Consider the following 21,557-nt stretch of genomic DNA (forward strand, 5'->3'; position numbering starts at 1 on the left):
GTCTCATGATTTACACAGCTTTCCCATGAGTCTCACAATGGGTAATTGTATGTGTCACCTTGACTGGGCCACAGGGTACCCAGATATTTGGCTAAACATGGTCTGGGTGTTTCTATGAGGGTGTTTCAGATGAGATTAGCATTTGAATCTATGGACTCAGAAAAGCAGATGGCCTCCCCAGTGTGGTGGGCCTCATCCAATCCATTTGGGCCTGAATAGAACAAAAGACTGGGCAACAGAGAATTCACTCTCTGCCTGACTGCTTGAGCTGGGACATCTATCTTCTCCTGCCTTCAGGTGGGGACATATGCCATCAGTGCTCCTGGTTCTCTGCCTTCAGTCTTGGACTGACCCACACTACAGCTTCCTGGGTGTCCAGTGTGCAGACAGCAGAATGTGGACCTTCTAGGCCCCTGAAATAGATGAGCCAATTCCTTATAATAAACCACACACACTCACACATACACACACACTCACATACACACACACACTCACACACACACATTCTATTGCTTCTGTATCTCTGAAGAACCCTGAAAAATACAAGTGTGCATTTCAGAACCACTTTCTGAGGGCATTCACAGACTCACCTGTGCCACTGCTGGCCGAGTCCACATCTCTCATATGGGGTCTTGCCCTCCTTAGTCCTCTGTCACTTGGGGCACCTGCCACGCCTCTTCCTTCTGCCTGTGATGTTCACTTTCCAGCCAGCTCCTTGTCTCACTTCTGCTAATGGCCCTGCTGTCTTCTTGGGTTGAAACCATGGCATTCTCGGTACCTCTAAAAAGATCCCATCCATTATGGCTGTCTGAGCCTCTCAGCTGGACCTTCTCCGAAAAACGGCCAGGGAAACAGATCCTGCCTGCCACATCCAGTGGAGTTGCAGGTCACTGCTGGCAGGACTGCCGGTTGGCATCAGACCTAGAAAGGGGAGGATGCAAACTAAGCCATTACACCTGTCCTTCTCGCCGTGCTCAGGAATAATCACAGCAACACGTGTACAGCGAGCACCTACTCTGTGCAGCTCATGTATTTTCTGACTCTCTGGCTAATATTTTTCTTCTGTACAGGGAAGTTAGTTTTGGCTGCCAGCAGCTTTGTGGGACACAATCACAAGAATGGAAGATACATGGCCATTAGGATTCTCACCTCCGGGACCAGAAGGATCTAGACTCACTAGCTGTATAAATGTAGTCAAGTAATTTAAACTCTTAAAACTACACATGTCCTTGTCTATAAATTGAGAATAATAGTATAGTTGTGAAGCTTACATATTTTAGGTAGAATGTGATTGTTGTTCGGCACACAGGAAATGCTCAATGCATGTCAACTCTTATTACTGTCACCATCATGCATCTACAAAGGGCTTGAGTGACTAACAAAAATTAAATCAAGATTTGCCCTATCATGAGTACTTGCCTGTGTTATCAAACTACACTTGAATTCACCTATTCATGAGGTTGACCCTGTCACTTGTGTTCCATTGTGGGCTTTGGGAGGTGGAGTTCACCCGTACACCCTGGGCAGAGCTGTGAGTGCATTTATAGATTTGTAGTGTAGCTTCCTAAAATGGAAGGGCTAGAGGTAACCAGAGCCATGATCATCTCCGTGTGAAAGATGGGTGCTGACGTCCGCAGACAGCACAGGGAGAGAAGGGGCCACATTTTCTTCAGGCTTCATGACTCAGTATGGAGCCACCAGCAGCGCTGCCCAAGCGGTCTTGAGGAGCTGGGATCCGAGGCTGACACCCAGTGCTGCCATGCTGGTTACTGCTGGTTAGCACTATTGGCAAACTGCCACCAGCCCAGCCCCCGAGCACTGCCTCACCCACTGCTTGGCGGCTGTCCCCACCCTCTACCCCCATCCCAGCAGCGTTGGGGGTGCAGCCTACCTGAGGCCAGCATCCACTGGAGCAGCCTGTGCCACTCAAACCCTGGAGCACTTTGTGTATCGCCCCTCCAGAGACCCTCAGAAAATGAGGAGATGATGTGAGGGAGCACCGTACTGCCCTTGGAGCTCCACGACCTCCTCACCTGAACATGAAACTCTTATTTTGAGGGAACATGAATTAACACTCCCAGAACAAGTGCAGGGAATACTGTGTGAAATAAAACTCCGGGGCTCCTGTTGGGAGAAGGAAAATATAAAAGAGAGGAAGTGAGCAGGATGTGCCAGGAAACGTGTCAGAGGCGGCTGGGCTCCCAGATGAGGTGTGTGTGGACCCCGCAGGGTGCAGCAGGAGCCTGCAGGACTTCTCAGGGCCTTTCCTGCACTAGGAGACGGCATAGCCCGCAAGGGAACGTGTTCTAAAAATGAGCGTGCTCTTCCGTGGGGCCTTTTCAGGCTCACTCGCTGCATTTTTTGTCTCCAGGCATTTGCTGTATTTTGTGTATGTGCAGTTGGTGGCCTGTGATATCCTGGGCAGTGCACTCAGTTTGGGTGCTGTCCAGTGCCCCCTGGCAGAGGGCCCTCCCGCCCTACACACCCTCAACCTTGAGCAACCTCGACATTTGGAAACTGAGATGTCATACTGGGCACTCCTCCACATTGGCGACCATCCACAGCCCTGCCTGGTGCTAAAGGGTGGGCTGCATCCCTGCTACCTCCGTGAGCCTGGGAAAGCATCGGCCCAACCACCTGCCAGAGAGCCCTGGCCCGCCCTCCCTGGAGCAGCCCCAGGCCTTCCAACCCCATCGCAGAATGCTTCCCAAACTGTACCTGCACTGCGGCCTTATCTCCACCACCCCCACCGCTCTGTGCTCCAACAGAGCCCTGTGGAGATGAATGGCTGGAGAACACATTGCTGTCAGGCCTTGGAAAGGCGCTGAGACCCAGGTCCCCACTCCAGCTCTGGCAGGTGGAGGCGAGGGAGTGGGAGGAATCTTACCCAGACTCGAGCTTGCCTCCCAGCATGGCACGGCCAAGTAACCTTGCACTGCCGACTTCATCACTGTGAGCCTCAGTTTCCTCATCTGTAAAATGGAGCCATGGATTCTGAAGCCAGGAGTTGTGTGCAAGGACGTATTCAGGAAGTGACCCCAGGAGACTGGTCAGAGTGTGGGAGAAGCAGAACAGGGAAGCAGAGGGGGCCGGGCAGGGGGCACTGCCGAGGGCTCCTTCAGCCACGGGGAGTGCTGGGGAAAACTGCCCAGAGTCACCCTCTGCAGAAGCAAAGGAGATGGGCAGCCACAGCCGGCACTGGCCATGCAGGGCCCTGAGGATGGGGTGGAAAGCGGCCTGTCAGGCCTTCCCAGCTCCCCGTGTCCAGTGGGGTCTGGCTCCTTTGGCCTGAGATGAGGTCTCCAGGGAGCCGCCCAGGTGCTGGGCTTGAGAAAGGAAAGTTCACAGAAGGGTAGGGTTTAGAGAGCAGCAAGAAGGCAAGGGTCAATCCACGGAAGCACGGCCATCCCCCACCACTGGGACCAGCCCGCCTATTGCCAGGACCGTGGTGAGGGCCCAGGAAGCTGCCGGCTTCTAGCTGAGGGCCAGCACACAGGATGCCCCAGCCCCGGGAACTCCGTTCCCCTCCAGGACACCCTCGTTCATCACAGTCTGGCCTCGTCTACATCAGCAGGGTCGGGCATGGGGTGGGCCTGGGCTTAACAGCTCAAAAAACAATTTTCATTCTGCAAGTCATTTGGCCTGCCCCCCCCCCGCCCCCGTTTGCCCACCTGTCCATTACAGGTGCCACTAAAGATGAGACTTAAGCTGACCAGCCTCAGACGAGACTTCCAGCCAAGGTTTGGTCTTCACGGACGGAAGGCCTGAGGCCTGTGCCAGTCCCGTGGGGACTGCAGCCACCAATTCACCGTGCGCTCCTCCAGTGTGAACAGTCCTGGCTCCCTCTCTCCTGAGCTGCACTCAGGGGAAACCCGAACAAGACCTCTCGCCCCTTGGCTTGGTTGTGATTGTGGTTGCGGCTCCAGGACAAGCTGGGCACCATGCACTCCCTGGGGAGGTTTCTGGGTAGGCACCATGACGTGGGGTATCCGAGGCCGCCCACCTCAATAGCCATGCCTGGTCTGCAGCTGGACAGTGTGTGTGGATGGAGGTGGCCTCTGGACTTAGGGCCAGGAGTCACCAGTCAATGATTCTGTCTGGGTCTGGCTATTTCAGCCATCTTTGGGGTCCACTGCGACCCCTGTCTGGGATGGTGAGATCCCACCAATTATGTTAAATTGACCAAAAACAAAAAACTGTGAGACTGTTGACTGGACAGACTTGCTATCCATTAGCAGACCTTGAGGATGTCCTTACCCAGCTGAGGCTGCAGATGAGGGGCCACGGGCCCCCCACCGCACTCGTCGGCAGGAGAAGAGAGTCAGCACGTAGAAGTGCACAGACACCTGATGAATCTAAGAGCAAATGAATCTCTTCTTCAATACCGCTCCTTCAGAACCAATCCTGCCTAAACACCGAGTCTATCTACCCAGCAGACACTAATGGGTCCCCTCCGGCCTGCCTCACACAGCTGCAGCATGGCGCGTGCTGTACCATTACAGGTGGGTCAGCCTAGTGGCCCTGGACCTGGAGACAGTGCCCGCCCTTCTGCTGCAGGACCTCACCTTAATGAATTACATCTGCACCAGCCCTGCTTCCCGGTACATTTCTGTTGTCTAAAGCTACCAAGCTGCAAACCTGGGCAAGGAGTGGAGCTTGGATAAGAATCACCTGGGAAAGGAGTGGAGCTTGGAATAAGAATCACCTGGGCAATCACTATAAACTGTGGCTCCCGAGGCCCCGCCAGAAACCATGATTTAAGCTGCAGGCTGCAGGTGATCGTGATGAGAGCCCATTCTATGGAATGGAAGCCTTCCGGCACTGTGCTGGGCAAAGATCATCCTATTTGTCTGTGGGCTTCAGACCCTTATCCTTGCCTGTCAGCCCACAGTTCTCTCTCGATTCTGACCACTGGTCACCTCTGGTTACAACCCAAGCCCCCGCCTCAGCCCAGAGCCACAAACACCCCGAACTCCTCTGAGATGGTCCTGAACATCCGCATGTCTGTGCTTCTCCGTCTGTCTATGTATTTACGATGCCTGCTTGAGCCATATCACACCTAACCAGCAGGTGCCTCTGTGACCATAATGAAAAATTAATTAAGTTTAAGGCTTCAGGTTATGTAAAACAAATTAGGTCTCTGCTTCATCAATTTAAGTCCCCAAACCTTGCCACTAAGTTTACTTAGGCTGTGATATTGTTCAGTCAAATAACACAAACCTTAAAAAGCAGAAACTGTGTGTATAGAGTGATGACACAAACTCATCAACTTTAGGAACTAGGTCAGAAATAAGGTTTTCACCCCACATGTGGGAGACTCTGGTCCTTGAATTATTCATGCCAATGTGTGCTCCACTGCTTTAAATGAGACAATTGAGCGTTGGTTTGGAAGGTCATTAACACCCAGGAAAAATGCAAATGGTTTTTTCTCCTTGTTAATTGTCATAGTCTGAGAATCACCCCACATGGAAAGGAAATGAAAGCAGGTTCCATCCCTGGTGGGGGAGACAGGGGCTCCCACTACTGACAGACTCTTCTTGGATGTCGACTGGAGAAGGTCCCCGTGGGCAGCTGCCTCTCCATGGAGACCCCGGCTTGCTGGGTGAGGAAGCAAATTGAGGTGCTATTTAAAGCGACGTCTAATAAGTGACTAATCGGGACTCTTTCTCGGATAGGGTGGAATTGGGGTCAAAGCTCAATTAGCCTAGAAAACTTCCCCTCTGCCTGACCACTGGTGAGAGCGATCCTCAGCAGAATCTGCAGCCGAGGGAATTCATCCAAGCCCTGCATTTTGGAAGCCCACGGAGGTAGTGGGATTTGCCCAAGCTACTCAAATACTGAATGACAGAGATGAAACCAGAATCCCTCCTTGTCCCAAGCCCAGTGCACCTCTCTCCACACCTCCTGTCCCTGGGGAAGCCCATATTTGAAGGTTCATGGGAAGTAACACTCCATATCAGTAAGTGCAGCTGGAGGAGAGCAGGCTTCCACCCCGCATTGCAATCTGGAGGAGACTCCAAATGGGAACCACAGTGTTGTTCTCCAGAACCCTTCGGGGTGGGACAGAGGGGTCGTGGGTGCGCTGGGCTGGCCAAACAGCTTGGCGTGGTGCTGGTCTCCAGCTGAGAGCCCCCCTTTCCACCCTGGCTACAGCCTCCAGCACAGCCAGGAGGTCAAGGTGTTCCTCACTGGCACTGCCAGGCTCCAAGTGCCGAAACCACGGGCAACGTCGGGAGGGCCCTTCCTCTCCTGTGTCTCGTGGTCCCAAAAAACACAGGTAGTGAGTAAAGAAAACAGGAGCATGTTCACTGATACAGGGTGAGGGGTTAGAGAAGGCCTCAAACAGCTGGTTCCAGTTTTGCTTATCAACAACACATTCTGTCTAGAATAGAGGTGATCAAATCTTAGTGTCTGTAAAACTTACCCAAGAGGCTTCTGACCTATAGGACCTGGAAGGATGATGTGTGGTTTCAAGTCCTGGCTTTGTGGTGATTTTTTTTTTAACAGTGGTTTGTTCCAGCAGCCACAGGAATCCCGAACACCCCCCGGTGAGCACATTCGGAGTGGCTCCTTCCCCACCCACTGCTGACTGGGCCTCACCGTGCTCCACTCTGCCTCCAAGGAGCTTCCTGGCTTCACTTCACTTGACCAACAACCAAGAGAGGGCTCAGGGTGTCAGTCTCGGTGCTGTGGAGACTGGGGTGTGGCCACTGCTGCCCGTGGCCTTCCAGCAAGTCCTGTCGCCCTGCGGGATGAGAGCCTCAGGGACGGGGACTCCTCGGTCCACACAGAGCTCCGCCCAGGAGCACCATTGGATGGGGACCAGCTTGGAGGTCAGGCTGCTCCCTTGTCTTAATGAATCCACACCCAGGAAAAAGTGAAGTTCTTCTTGGATCAAGAAGTTAAAGCCCGTAAGACAACCCTCCCCCCAGCAGCTCCCCGGCCGTCCTTTCAAGTCCACATCTGTGTGGTTGCTGTTACAGCGTGGGGGGCAGGGGCTCCGGCATGGGGTGGGGGCACTGGGCCTTCTCCAAGACAACGTCAGGCCTGCTGAACTGCAGCCCCAGTTATAGCAGCAGCACCGGGGCTGAGCACGTGTTCCCCCTAGCCACACTCCCTACGGTCTAATCCCACACGACGGGCCAGGTTCTCAACTTAGGTAAGGTCAGTGCCAACTTCGCCTCGCCAACCACAACCCCCACAGCCTAATCCCACATGGCAGACCAGGTTCTTAGGTAAGGTCAGGGCCAACCTTGACCCCAAATCCTGCCTTGTGGATCATATAGCCCCACACCTGTCACAGGGCCGTGTGCCCACGGGGTGAAGGTATTTATGGAATGAACTGTGTGGAAGGAGTTCGCTGACTCCCCCCAGTCTCTGGGGACTGCGTGTGGCTCCTCTGTCGTCTGTTCCTTTACTTCCCCATGCACTGAGGGGCTCGCCACAGCACAGCTCCTCAGAGCTATGCTGTTTCCTGCACTTGAGGGGGGCCTAGTCACCTCAACTGGCCCCATTAGACATGGGAGGAGAGAAGAGCTAGCTGGTGAGAAGGTGACTTCCTAAACCCCAGCAGCTACAGGAAATTCAGCAATTTCTGGCAGGCGCCTTCCTCCACAGGAGCAGGAACCGGTGTGGCACCAGAAGGAGATCTGGTCCTTGTTTGCAGGATGCAGTGCTGAGGCCCAGGGTGGAGAGGCAGCTCACACATCACCCCACACCTTTTCCCATCTGGCCTCACCCGGTCATCCTTGCTCATGCTGCAGCCTGTGGGGTCCAGAAGCTGAGGTGCCGGGTCAGGCTACAGACTCTCAGCTTGGTCCTGCTTTGAGAAGCACACAGGAAATGCTTGCACAGAGCCACCATAAATAAGACAAGGTCCTTTCCTGGTAGGACTCACAGACCAGGACAACCAGAGGGGGAAACAGAAAAGGACCATGCGGGGGACCCAGGCCGCTTGGATTAGTAGAGACGGCTCACAAAGGCTTTGTGGAGAGGGAGATGTTGCCACCAAGTCTTGTTCTGAGCACTCAGGGATCTCCCTGGAGGGGCGGAAGGCAACAGGAGTGTGTTCCCGGCCTGCCCCACCACCCGCAGGCACTCCTTGTGGGTCAGCGCACCATCCTTGGAGGTTCATTGTGGGAGAAGCTAATGGAAGCTGGATCACCTGGAAATACAACAGGGCCTCCAAGATTAAGCACTAAGAATAGCTGGCGAGAGATGGAGCAAGATGGGATAAGCCACCCCCTAGGAGTGACATCAGTGCCGGGGAAAGCCTTCAAGCCAAAGGAACCTGCAAAAGTGTCCCCCCAGCCACACTCCCTGTGTTCATGGAGTCGGTGCAGGTGGGGGGACCCAGAGACGAGGAAGGCGGGGGAAGGGGATATTCTAAACCTGTGCATGAACCCAGACAAAGCTGTGCACCTCTAAGCTGCACAGGAGCAGCAAGAGAGCAAGGGTTTGAGGGGAGACTGAAACAGAGCAATGGCGGGGAGACTGAAACCCCCATCCAAGTCTCTGATCAACCCGGGAGCGACAGGTGTGAGACACACTCAAAGCAGCATAACAAATGCCTTGAGAACTGAGCTAAGATCCTAACCCACTGTACACCGCTCAGATTGGCCCCTCAGTGAGCAGGCACGGCTGAGCCAAAGCAGCAGAGCGATGGCTTGGAAAATGAACACAGAGGCAAGATGAAACTTACAGCCTCAACTGCGTGCACTGATTGATTGCCGGACAGGGAAAGAAACCTACATTCTCCAGAGGTTTATCATAAGACCATAAGACCCAGAGTTCATACAACACGACATTCACAATGTCTGCAATACAATTCAAAATTACTAGACTTACAAAGAATCAAAAATATATAGCCAATTTCCAAGTGGAGGTGGCAAGGAGGCCCTAGAACAAGTGCCAGTGATGGAAATGTGGAACCCATGGGCACAGGAGTCCAGGCCCAGGGACCTCTGCAGAGCAGCCTCCAAACTTTGTGCCTTTGTGCAAATTCTAAAGAGCCACCTTAAAGAGAATATTCTTAATGGATGTAGCAGTGCACGTGAACTTCCTGCTCCTGAGGGGCTTTGCAGAGCCCCCATGGACAGCATTCCTGGTTTACTCCCAGCTACCCTGACTCTTGCCTGCTCACGGATCCCAGCCTCCAGGCATGTACAATGTCTGCAGGTTAGCTGAGGGTCAGGTCGGGGGTGTGGGATGGAGCCCCTGGGAACACCAGTCAGTGAAGACAAGTGTCTTTTGAGAAATCCCAGAGGGTCATGGGAGCGGAGGCATCCATGCACGTGTGTGTGCCCCCACAGGTATGGGCTCGGCCATATGTTCTTGTGTGAGTTTGTGCAGGGTGCAGATTTCCTCTGCTGCTTCAGGACTTGGCAGGAGGTGCCCAGAATGCCCACCACCTCCCTCCCGTGCACTGGCATGTAAATTGGGACACCTATATGGTGTGAACTGTGCTGCCTTACACATGGTGTCCTGGTGGGGTGGGCAGCCTGACGCCTCCACCCAAAGGCCCTGGGAATCCCTGTTTTGGCAGTTTGTGTGTCCCCAAAGAAGAAGTGCTTGCATATATTATTTTTTATTGTTAAATTATTTAATGGAGACTTGTACTTCACACATATCTCACAAATTGCTTCATTGAAAAGAAAGAAAGACATCAAGCTGCAGTGGACCTAGGAATTTGGGGAATTGCTGCTAGTGTGGCACACCTGTCTCTTCTTTCTCCCAGAGATCTGTGCAAGAGCCATAAAACCATCTTGCCTGAGGACCTGGGGAAAGGGGTCCAGTGTTCAGGCCACACAGCAGTAGCTTCACGGTCTCTTTATCTTATCCAGCCAGGGACCCTGAGAGAGACGCTGCCCCCAGGGCCCAGCCAGCAGGAGCCTCCCTGGTAGAAAGGTTTTCTCCTTGAAAATGATGTTGCGGAAGAGAGGAGGGCAGGGGTACGGGAGGATGGGAGGAAATGAGAACCTTCCTTCTTAGCATAAGCAGCTGTTTCTTAAAACTTGGCTGTTGGGAGCAGTTTGAAAACGTGTCCAAACATTCAGTAAGCATTTGTGGTACACAGATCATGGACTCAGTAATGTGGTGTTGGGAGGTGGGAAGCGAAGGGGGTACAGAGGGAATATGTGCTGCTCCCCCTGCCTTTGAGGATGTAGCCCAGGTGCCCAGACCCGCACAGGAAGGCTGTGGAGGGGACAAGGACCCCGCACGGGTGGCAGCCAGGTTCAAGGCTCAGCTCTTCTCACTCATCTCTTGCCCTGCAGCTTTTTGGTCTGCAAATGGAAAGTCAGAAAACCTGCCTGACAGTGTGAGTGTCGGGAGCAAATTAGAAGCGAATAAGGGATGGGGAAAGAGTGCTCATCCGCTGGGGAACATCACACACCGGGGCCTGTCATGGGGTGGGGGGCTGGGGGAGGGATAGCATTAGGAGACATATCTAATGTAGATGATGAGTTAATGGGTGCAGCACACCAACATGGCACATGTGTACGTATGTAACAAACCTGCACATTGTGCACATGTACCCTAGAACTTAAAGTATAATAATAAAAAAAGAAAAAAAAGAAAGAGTGCTCATCCGCAAATAGCAGGGGGTGGCTGTTATCTGCACGAATGTGTAGGCAGATCCTGTGTTATTTCTAAGTTCCGCCCCATGCCTGAGCCCAGGACAACCAGAGGAGGAAACAGAAAGGAACCGTGTGGGGGACCCAGGCCGCTTGGATTAGTAGAGACGGCTCACAAAGGCTTTGTGGAGAGGGAGACGTTGCCACCAAGTCTTGTCCTGAGCACTCGGGGATCTCCCTGGAGGGGCGGAAGGCAACAGGAGTGTGTTCCCGGCCAGCCCCACCACCCGCAGGCACTCTGTGTGGGTCAGTGCACCATCCTTGGAGGTTTGTTGAGGGAGAAGCTAATGGAAGGGGGGGACTGATGAGGCCAGTGGTTTTCTCACTTAAATGGAAAGTTCTGTGTCCAGGACCCAGGCATCCCAGAGGCATTCTAAAGTCTCCCCAGCATGCAGCAGCTGGGTGGCAGCCAGTGTGAGGGCCATGTTAGAGGAGCTTTAAGATTCTATTATTTGGGAGTCATCCTAGGTAGATGACAATCAGGGGTCCGGGAACATCTTGTGTAGAATAAATATATAGGTCAAAGGAGCTCCTGCCACGTGGAAGGGCGTGTGAGAGGGTGTGAGCTGGGTCAGGAAGCTCCTTTCTGAGGCATCTCTCCAGTCTGGTGTCCCAAGAAGCAGCGGCACGTAAGGAGGAGCGAGACCAGCAGAGACAAGAGCAGGAAGGAGGAGGAGCCGCAGTGAGAAGGTGGACCCGACGCCACTCCGTGACCATGTTGGTCATACAGGGACCATACAGGGCCTTTGTCTACATGTGGCAGAGCCTCTGACCATGGCATTCTCCAGGGATTGCTCTCAAAGGCAGGCTCCCAGCCCTGCCTCAGCACTCAGAGCCCACCTAGTCCCGGCCAAAAGGGTCAAAGAGACACTGAATGCATAGGTACCGTGAAAGAAAGAAAGAAGGAAGCACAGCAGGGAAGGAAGGAGGGGAAGAGCGAGGGAGATAGAGAGATGGGAAGGGAGGGAAAAAGAAGGAGAGAAGGAAGGGAGGGAGTTAAGATTTCACAAGGGATCTATCTGGGTAAAATTTATGCCAGAGCCAAGCATCTACAAACACATAAATGCCCCCATTTTCCTGACATCTGTTCAGGAGATCCTTAACAGCCCTGACGATCTGAGCCAGCTACATTAGTGGATGTGTCACAGAGCTCAGGAAGAGGCAGTTTAACTATAATTCTGTCATCATCTGGTCTCCTGATGAGACCACAGCACTGCATGGCTGTCTGAGGCTCCTGGGCTCTGAGGGACTGGGTAAGGTTACTCGGTCTGGTGTCTGGTGGTTCCCAGACCTAGCTGCCTGTCACCTTGGGAACTTGCTTTCCCCCATATGTTTTGGGTAGGAAGACTTGCTTTTTATTGAAGTAGAACGATCCTACAGAAAAATGCACAATCTGAGTGTGTGGCATGGTGAGTTTTCACAAACTAAGCACACCCATGTAGGCAGCACCACCTCCAAAGATAACCAAGGTGGCTTCCAACGTCGTGGTCTAGTTTTGTCTGTTTTTTACCTTTATATACACAGAGTCATGCACTCTGCACCACGTTGTGCCTGATGCTTCTTCTTCTTCGCGTTTATGAGTCTCGTCCATGTTGCACGTTGGGTGTTTTAAGTCATGCAGTGGCTCATTTGCTGTGGCACCCGTGCCATGCGAGGTAAGGTGATAATGTGGAGAAACTAGACACAGGGGTCCAGGGGTCCAGGAGCACTCTGCGCTGCCTTCACAACTTTTCTGCTTATTTAAAACTATTACAAAATCAAAAGTTTTTTTTTTTTTAAATCAGAGGGAGGATTGAGAGGTGAGAGAGGAGACTTCGATTGGGCGTAGAAACCTTTTCTTTGGGGGTGGGGAGAAGGTGCATCTAAATAAGTTCTTTTATCCACGAGCCTTTCTCTAGTGTTGCAGTGGGAAAATGGGATGCTCCAGATAGGCCACTACAAGGAACTTAGCCAAGTAATATGGTATTATGCTTCCAAAAATGAAGATACTTTGGGAGTATTATTAACGGTGCCATCAATGACACTATGCATAAATCATATCACATACTATATATATACACACACAGTGACATAGTTTGGATCTGTGTCCCCACCCAAGTCTCATGTTGAATTGTAACCCCCAGTGTTGGAGGTGGGGCCTGGTAGGAGGTGTTTGGATTATGGGGGTGGATCCCTTACGAATGGCTTGGGCCATCCCCTTGGTGTTAAGTGAGTTTGCTCTGAGTTCAGAGGAGACCTGGTTGTGTGTGTGGCACCTCCCCCTTCTCTCTCTCTCTTGCTCCTCGTCTGGCCATGTAAGACGTGCCTGCACCCCCTCCACCTTCCACCATGACTGGAAGCTGCCTGAGGCCTTCCCAGGATCAGATGCCACTATGCTTCCTATGCAGCCTGCAGATCCCTGAGCCAATTAAACCTCTTTTCTTATAAATTACCCAATCTCAGGTATTTCTCTTTTTATTTTTATTTTTATTTTTTGACAGAGTCTTGCTCTGTCACCTAGGCTGGAGTGCAGTGGTGCAATCTCAGTTCACTGCAACCTCCACCTCCCAGGTTCAAGTGATTCTCCTGCCTCAGCCTCCTGAGTAGCTGGGATTGCAGGCATGTGCCACCATGCCCGGCTAATTTCTTGCATCTTTAGTAGAGATGGGGTTTCACCACGTTCACCAGGCTGGTCTCAAACTCCCAACCTCATGATCTGCCCATCTCGGCCTCCCAAAGTGCTGGGATTACAGGCGTGAACCACCACGCCTGGCCTCAGGTATTTCTTTATAGCAATGCAACAATGGCCTAACACACACAAAATATACAGAGCTGCATGCATTCGCTTAGTGAGGCCTTCAATAAATGATGCGAGACCTAAACAGTGAAGTGGCCTTAAACAAATGCGTGAGTGTGTATGCAATGAGTATGTTCAGGGATGTCTTCTGGTACAGAATACGCCTCTTGGGGATGAACTCCACACCTGCAAATGGTGTTTTCTTCTATATGATGGTTCCTTGCTTCATTTTGTTTTGTTTTTACACACATAGTATCAGCAACTAGAGCCCCCAAGTTATTCAGCAGATTAGACTCCAAATGACCTGACATTTCAAATATTTAGAATCACTGTCAAAAAGAAGCACCTGCAGAGGACTCCCAGACAATGCAGTGCAGGCCTGGCTGGCACAAAACAGTGGCCCAGCAGGACTCTTCGGGTGGCAAGTGTTTCTCCTGGTTTGTTGTTAGTGTTCTGGCTTTATTTTGTTATATGGGAATCATAACTGTTTTGTTGCAGATTTACCTTTTTTTTGTTTTATGGTGTTCAGGTCTTGTGTCTTGTAGAGAAATAGGAAATAGAAAATTTCCGTCCATCGATGTTAGTGTTTTGTCTATTTTCCCCATGCTTATTTCTAGACATTTTGTGTTTTCTTTTTACACTTAAATCTGCAATCCATCTGGAATTTATTTGTAAGAAGTAAGGTAAAAAATCCAGCTTTTTTTTTCAGGTAGTGACCAAAGGTAGTTATTTAAATGCTATTTATTGAATAACTCATCTTTTCCCCTGCTGATTCAAATTGTCACTTCTGCCATAAACCAAAATCCCATATATATCTGTGTCAATGTCTAGACTCAATATTTTATGCCATCGACCTTTGTGTCTATTCAAAGTCAACTACAGGAGCTTTATAATATGTTTAATATCTGGGGCTACTCTTCACTCAGCATTCTTCATTTGCAGGTGTTTTCTGGCAGTTTTTGGATGTTTATTTTCCACAAGAAAGTCAATGGCAACCTTTCTAATTTAAAAAGTATCTTGGTATTTTTGGAAGGAGCTTAAACATGATCTACTATATGAGAAGCAATCTCTGCACTGATTGAAGCATCCTCATCTATCCCCTATCCAGATGTAAATAATAATGACTGTAGCTGTGCCACATGCCTGTAGTCCCAGCTACTCAGGAGGTTGAGGTGGGAGGATGGCTTGAGCCCAGGAGGTCGAGGCTGCAGTGAGCTAGGACTGCAGCACTGTGCTCCAGCTTGGGCAACAGAGCAAGACTCTAACATACTCTGATGATGCTACTACTGATGATGATGATGATGATGATGACGAACTATAACACAGGTTCTCCTATGTTCAAGGGCAGCATCCATTCTGTAAATCCATAGATTCTGCCCCTCTGTCTCTCTCACCAACCTCCCCAAACCCCAGCCTGGCCCTCAGAAAAATCAGTATTGACTTAGAGAGCTATATTTTCTCCAAGGTCTTAGAGGGGCTGTTGGGAGGCAGGAATCATGGACCCCCAGCAACCAAGTTAGACCCACCCATCCCAGGCCAAATGCAGAGAAATCATTCAGAGTCATTCAAGATGAACTCGAAGGGTGTTTCTGAGGAAGCTGTTTACATGATCAACACAGGCCCTGCTGCCATCAGTCACGCAAGGCAGCTCCCGCCCAGGTTAGCTTCTCAGCGCTGTCCATATTTCTCCAGACTGTATTTTCCCTGCCCTTCCCCCAGCTTCTCTGCCAATTTTAAGACCCCTGTCCTCTCCTGCTTGCTGCCTTCTGGACATCCTCCAGGCTCTCAGGGTCCCTCCCTCCCTGTCCCCCTTAACACAAGAGGCTCAGAGCACATACAGCTTCCTGTTCAGATGTGGTCTGAGCAGTGGACATGAAAACGTCACCTCCATGGTCCAAGCACTGATTTCCTTATTGTCTTTGTCCTCTCTGAATTCCACCAACTCCCTGCCCACCTGAGCTACCTCTGTCCCCCTCCCCATGTCCCAGCCTCCCCCGTGACACTGGACGCCCCAGGGTCATGCTGGGCTTTAGTCTGGCCTGGACCTGAACAAGGGCTGCCTGGGACCTTGGTAGACCTCCCATCATTGGCCAGGGGCAGGAAGAAAATGCCGAAATGGGCCAAGAAAGAAGATCATGGAGGACTCAACTGGCCACCTCGTTCTTTGACATCCCCTTCTCCAATAATAACTGTTCGTCTATTCCTCTTGGCCACCTGCGCCCACAGTCACTCTGTAAAGCAACCACCTCCAAAACCTCAGCTCCACTCCTGCTCCCTCAGAGCTCCCTCTTAGGCTCAAAGCTGTGGCTGGGCAACCCCCTCCCTCACCCTCTGGAAGGCTCCAGTCCATTCACCTGCCCCCTTGGGGCCTCCCCAGCACAGACTCTCCCACCATCACTGGGATCTTGGAAACATCCTTCCCTGGCTAGCTTCTCTCCTCCATCATTCTTGTCGGACCGAACTCCTGCTCCTGCTCCCTGCCTGCACCCCTTCTCACTGCTTCTGCCATCCCGCCATCCTCTCTCACCAGGACTCATCACTGACTCCCTCCTTCCACTCCTGTCCACCTATGTTCAGTACAGCAGCCAAAATGATCTTCTTCCTATAAGCAAATCAGTTCCCTTGGATAAATCCTCCAAGCACTTCCATCCACCACCCTGGACTTTAAGCTCTACCCCAGGGCCTGCAGAGCCCCCCTTCCCTGCTCCCAGAATACTTCCCATCGTACCTTCTGGCACTCCGTCCCCCTCACTGCACCCCACTCCCTTCAGCCTGTTTATTTTCCACAACAGCCCAGGCTGGTTCCCTCTGAGCCCTCTGTACCTGCCCTTCTCTGGCTGGAATGAAGCCTTTCAGTGTTCCTCCAGGTCTCAGTCTTTCCCATCCTCTGGGCCGTCCCCAAATGTCTGCTCCTCAGGGAGGATTTTCCTGACCACCCAACCTACAGGGCCCCCACCCAGTACTCTTGACCATGACACACGGCCCTGTTTGCCTTTTTTTAAGCTTTTGGCAGCATGAAGCTCTCTTGTCAATGTGTTTGTCTGTTTGATTGATGGCTGGACTGTGGGGGGCTAGAAAGAGCCCAGCTCCCTGGTGCAATCCCAGAGCTCGCATCCCAACCCTGTGCTGGCTTCCTTCTGATCATAGAAGAACTCTTAATTAACTGAGGGGACCACTTGGGGGTCCAAGTGGACACAGTTCCTAATAATGCGGGGCAGGTGAGTCCCAGAATTGGGGCTTGGCCCAGGAGGGTTCTTGGCTTCACACAGGCAAGAATTCAAGGACGAGCCAGTGGTGTTGGGCAGCAGCTTTTATGGGGGCAGCAGTGCACAGCAGAGGCAGAGGGGCCACTCCTTGCAGAGCAGGGCTATGTCATAGACAGTGCGCCCAGAACAACAGCTCAGAGGCAGGGCTGCACTCACCTTTACACCCACTTTTAATTATATGCAAATTGAGGGGCAATTTATGCAGAAATTTCTAGGAAAATGTTGGTAACTTCCAGGTCATTGGGTTATCACCATGGAAAGGGGTGGTAACTTCCAGGTGTTACCATGGCAATGGTAAACTGGCATGGCATACTGGTGGGCATGGCTTATGGAAAGCTGCTTCTGCCCTATCCCTTTTAGCTAGTCCTCAGTTGGGTCCAGTGTATGAGCCCCACCTCTGGAGTTGAGTCCAGCTTCCTGCCTCACTAACAGAGGTGACTCAGAGCACCCACACATTTCCAGAGCGCTAAAGCTTTCACGAATTCTCAAAAGATGGGAAGTCATTTCAGAAGGGGAGCAGGAAGTTTTAGAGCATCTTACTGTGGGCTCCGCTTTGAGGAAAGCAGGACCTGAAATGACTCCAGGGGTCCTGAGTAGTCAAGCCTTAAACAAGGAAAAGAGGGGGACACAGTAACAGGTGAGCATTCAGACCTGGAGTCCAGAGGTGAGGACAGCCGACGCCAGGGGACTGCGGGGACTGCAGCTTCCAAGGAGCCCAGAGCCAGCACTGGCCCCCCACCTGCCTGCACCTTTTTCCAGTTAAGTAACTGCTCTAGGCAAACAGGAAATGCATCCCCACATCCCAGGGCTGTGTGGTGACACCTGAGGCCAGGTGAGGAAGGCTGGAGACAGGAGAAGGGTGAGGAAGAGGCTAACAAGGTGCTGGGTCAGCTGTGACAGCCACATCCACGGGGGCTTAGATTCCTGCAGCAAGTGCCATCTGGGAATCATTTATCCTTCCAGTGGGCCGGGCGCGGGGTTCCCATCTATTCCTCAGATACATTACTAAGTGTAAGCCTGAGTCTTGCCTATGGTGAGGCAAACACAATGGAAGATCCGCAATTAAAGGTCCAGGCCTCAGTTTCCCTATTGGGATCATTGCAGGTGGCATTCTGGACCCTCCCTCAGGGGCCACCCTCCCTCTCCGGTCATCACATTGGCTTTACCCCCCACCCACAGCTCCAGTTGTCTCTTTTCTGCCTCCCATGGGGGATCCAGGCTTCAGGAAGGGCTGACGTTCCTGTAATGCCCCAGAGGACTGACGGCAGGGTGGAGGAGTCTAAAGTTTGCAAATTAAATGCTTCCTTTTTTGTTCCTCTCACCCTCTGAGCTGAACATCAGTCTCTTCCATGCAGGTGCCTGTGTGTTTCTCTGACAAAGGAGAACCAGGAGAAGCCGGGTTTATGCAGCATAGGGGCAGAGAGCTGGAGACAGGAAGGCTAGGCCACTCCGAGTTGTGCCCCTGACTCTCAGGGCCGTCCCACCAGGGCCATTCCCACCTCAGGGCCTCTCTGTCCCCCTAGGAAAGAAGGACACCCCCTCACAGTCAAGGGCAGCACTGGAGGGGTTTTCCAAGCTCCCTAAATTCACAAGCCCTTGGCCGTCTCCTTTTCAAGATCAGCCTAATCACGCCATCAGTCCTCTGGGCTAAGCTATTAACTTCTCCTTGTGAGCATGTGACCCAGGCGTGGGGGAGGTGAGTTTATCAAGCGATCTGATCTTGGCTGAGATTCATTTCTTAGATCAGATGAGGAAGGGCATCCTGGGCCACAAGACAAGTGAGCCAGATAAGGAGACCGTGGAGGGGGGTGAGGGTGCTGCGGTGGTGCCCTAGGAGGGCCAGGTACTGGAGGGGCAAAGAATGGCCCTAAATATGGACTTGACACCTTCTCATTTTGTCTGGAGCAGCATGACCAGCTGTGGCCACAGGACAGGCTCGCCAGGAGATAGAAGAGAATGTGCTGTCCTGTCTCTGTCCTCCAGGCCGAAGTGGGGACTTCTTTTTCCCCAACACACATCCAGTCAGTTAGGAGGAACTGCCAGTTTGCTTGTGGAAAACACAATTGAAAAATAAAAAACACACAAAACACTACCCATGCCCAGTGATTTCTCCCAGGGGAGGGGGAGGTGTCAGGTCACTCTTTGGCGAGGGGCCTCATGCAGGGAGTCCCTTGGGTGGCCCTGCCTGGGCAGTCCAGCTGTGGGAATCCAGGGGACCCAGCACCATCTGTCAACTGCACCCGGCACCAGCAGTCAGGGTGTGAGGAGGGGCGGTGCCCAGGACTTGGCATGTCCCCATCACGGGCACCCTCAGTTTCTGTAAATAAATCTCCTCTGATGTTAAAAAACAATCCGGAGCACCTCACTGCCACCGTAAACCCCGAGAAAAGCTAACCCCCCTTAGTCGGGCGGGAGCACAGCAAATCCTGTTCCTGCTGAACTCTCCTCTGAAGCTCGGGCCCCAAATGCTCAAAATGAACACTGACTCTGCCAAACGCCCGCAGGACCCATGGGCCTGCAGCTGGCACCATGGGTTTTTTCTCCGGCCCTTGTGACCTGGCAGGAGCAGCAGTGACTGTCTGATGGACAGTGTTCCTGGTCACAAAGGGCCACTCAGTTCAGGTGAAACTTGGGCTCCAAGTGACTGCTCCCTCCTGGAGGAGCCCAGCAGTCTGAAGGTCCCCACCTGGGGCGTGGATCGCTCTAGGATTGAGGAAACCTCTGCAAGAAACAAACGGCAGATGCCTCCCTCGATCTCTACTCCCACCTCTCTCCCCAAAGCAAACCCTTCCAGGGCCCTGTAGGCACGAAGATTCTCAGCAAGTGGCGGCCAGCTGCAGTCTGCTCCAGGAGGGCTGCAGTGATGGGACCCAGTGGTAGGAGCAGCGGCCACGTCAGGTGACTTATTCCTCGGGTGAGCTTGGCTCCATGGAGAGGCCAGGGCATCACATTTGAGGCTTTGTAACCACACAGAGAGCCTGGGGTCACTTCCTTCCACCCCTGCTGAGTACTTGTTCTGACCTCTCCCCACTCAGGGCCAGCACCACCCAGCCCCTGTGTTGTCCCTGCCAACAGTACCCTCGCTTGACAATGGCAGGTGCATTTGAAGGAAGTGACCAGTTTGCAGGGAACTGCACCACCCTTCTAAAGCGCAGCACCAGACGTTTCCAGACCTTACTGGGGTCCCATCATCTGGGGAATCTGTTAAAATGAAGGTTTCTAAGTCTCATGCCCAGGGAGTCAGGCCCAGTCGTTCTGGGGTAGGGCCCGGGAACCTGCATTTTAATATCCTTACTTTAGATCGGATTTGAGCCTAAACGATGAGTTTTCTGTGTCGACTTGGCAGGACTCCAGTACCCAGTGATTCATCCAACACTTATCTAGGTATTGCTGGGAGGGTACATTGTAGATGTGATTCCATCCACATTCAGCTGACTTTAAGTAACAGAGATCCCCTCTGTGATGTGGTGGCCTCGTCCAATCAGCTGACAGCCTGAGGAGCAGAAACTGAGGGTTCCCAGAGAAGAAGAAAGTCAGCCTGAAGGCGGCAGCTCAGCTCCCCATGCTGGTCTGCTGCAGGCATTTTGGATTAACCAGCCCCATAACCACATGAGCCAATGCTTTCAAATACACCTCTCCATACACCTGTGGAGCTCTTCTATCTGCCGTTTCTCTGGAGAGCTCCTACAGATAAGCACCCCTTGGGGCTGTCATGAGGTTGAGTGAACCACAGCCTTCACTCCCCAAATGTGTGGCTCATAAAAAATATGGACACCTGTGCACTGATGCTCTTACAAAACCAATAGCCTGCGCTAATTGTAATAGACAAATAAAGTGATTTGTAATAAAATAATACATAAAAATAAATGTGTAACAAAGTAACACATACTTCCACATGTAATTGCCCAGGCACATCTGCACCAGACGACGTAATCACCAGAGAAAGGGGCATCCGGGCTTTCCTAGCCCCTCAATCCCCAGTGGTCCTGTTGGCGGAGATGGGGTTGTCCAAAAGGAGAGGTAGCCGTTGGTGAAGTTCTAGGAAAGCCCAGCACAGTAATTCCATGATTCCCCGTTGCTTGCATTCATAGCCTAGATCAAAACCACGCAAACAGTGCTTTGTAACTGCGACACACCAGCTCAGAGCATTGCCATCAGCCCCCTTCATCCAGAGTCCAGTGGGATATTCGTCGAGGCACAGACAGGCCTCACTGCACGGCTGTCCCACACATGTCTGGGAAGGGGCCCTACCCGCTAAACGCCAGTGGCATGCCCCTACCATCGTGGCAATAAGAAGGTCCCTGCAGGACGTGAAGATGCTCCCTGAGTTCAACCGCTGGGCTCTTAACCTGGGCTCAAATCCACGTCCTACCACTTCCTCACCCTGCAAACTGGACAAGTTACATGGCCTGTTGTTTCTCAGCCTTGTCAGCTGAGACATGGACATACAAATAATCCATCTCTCGTGGGGTGTGGAAGGAGTAAGTGAGCAAGGAATACTGTCTGTAAGGGGCTTGGGACTTAGTCTGGCCCGTGATGCCCGTTCTACCATCAGTAAATGTTGGAAATTATCGTCACCATCGCCACCACCTGCACTGTCATTGTTCTCATTCGGGGTCCCCATCTCACTACTGACTGCTCAGCCAGGACACCTCCCTCCCCCCTCCCAGGGCTCTGCCACTGCCGAGGCTTACCACTGTGCCCTCTCCCCACCCTCCCTGTCAGCTGAGACCCCTCCCCTGGGTCCCATGCCTCTATGCACGTGGCTTCCTCTCCTCCTCAGTTGCCTACAGGCTCTTCTTTCTACCACAATGGGTTGTTCTCCATCTGTGCTGCCCAGGGCCGCACTCTCTGGCCACAGAACATGGCTCATGAGATGAG

General features: G+C 52.3%; 1 long non-coding RNA gene across 1 annotated transcript in view; it reads right to left on the reverse strand.

Annotated features, from left to right (window-relative positions):
- Positions 1-616: 616 nt before the first annotated feature.
- Positions 617-21,557, reverse strand: part of LOC134810599 (uncharacterized) — a 36,543-nt gene continuing 15,602 nt past the window's right edge. The window contains exon 3 of the long non-coding RNA XR_010159079.1: positions 617-921. This is a non-coding gene — a long non-coding RNA (uncharacterized LOC134810599). The remainder of the gene's footprint in view (positions 922-21,557) is intronic.

The sequence above is a fragment of the Pan troglodytes genome, chromosome 6 (genome assembly GCF_028858775.2).
Source record: "Pan troglodytes isolate AG18354 chromosome 6, NHGRI_mPanTro3-v2.0_pri, whole genome shotgun sequence".
NCBI lineage: Eukaryota > Metazoa > Chordata > Mammalia > Primates > Hominidae > Pan > Pan troglodytes.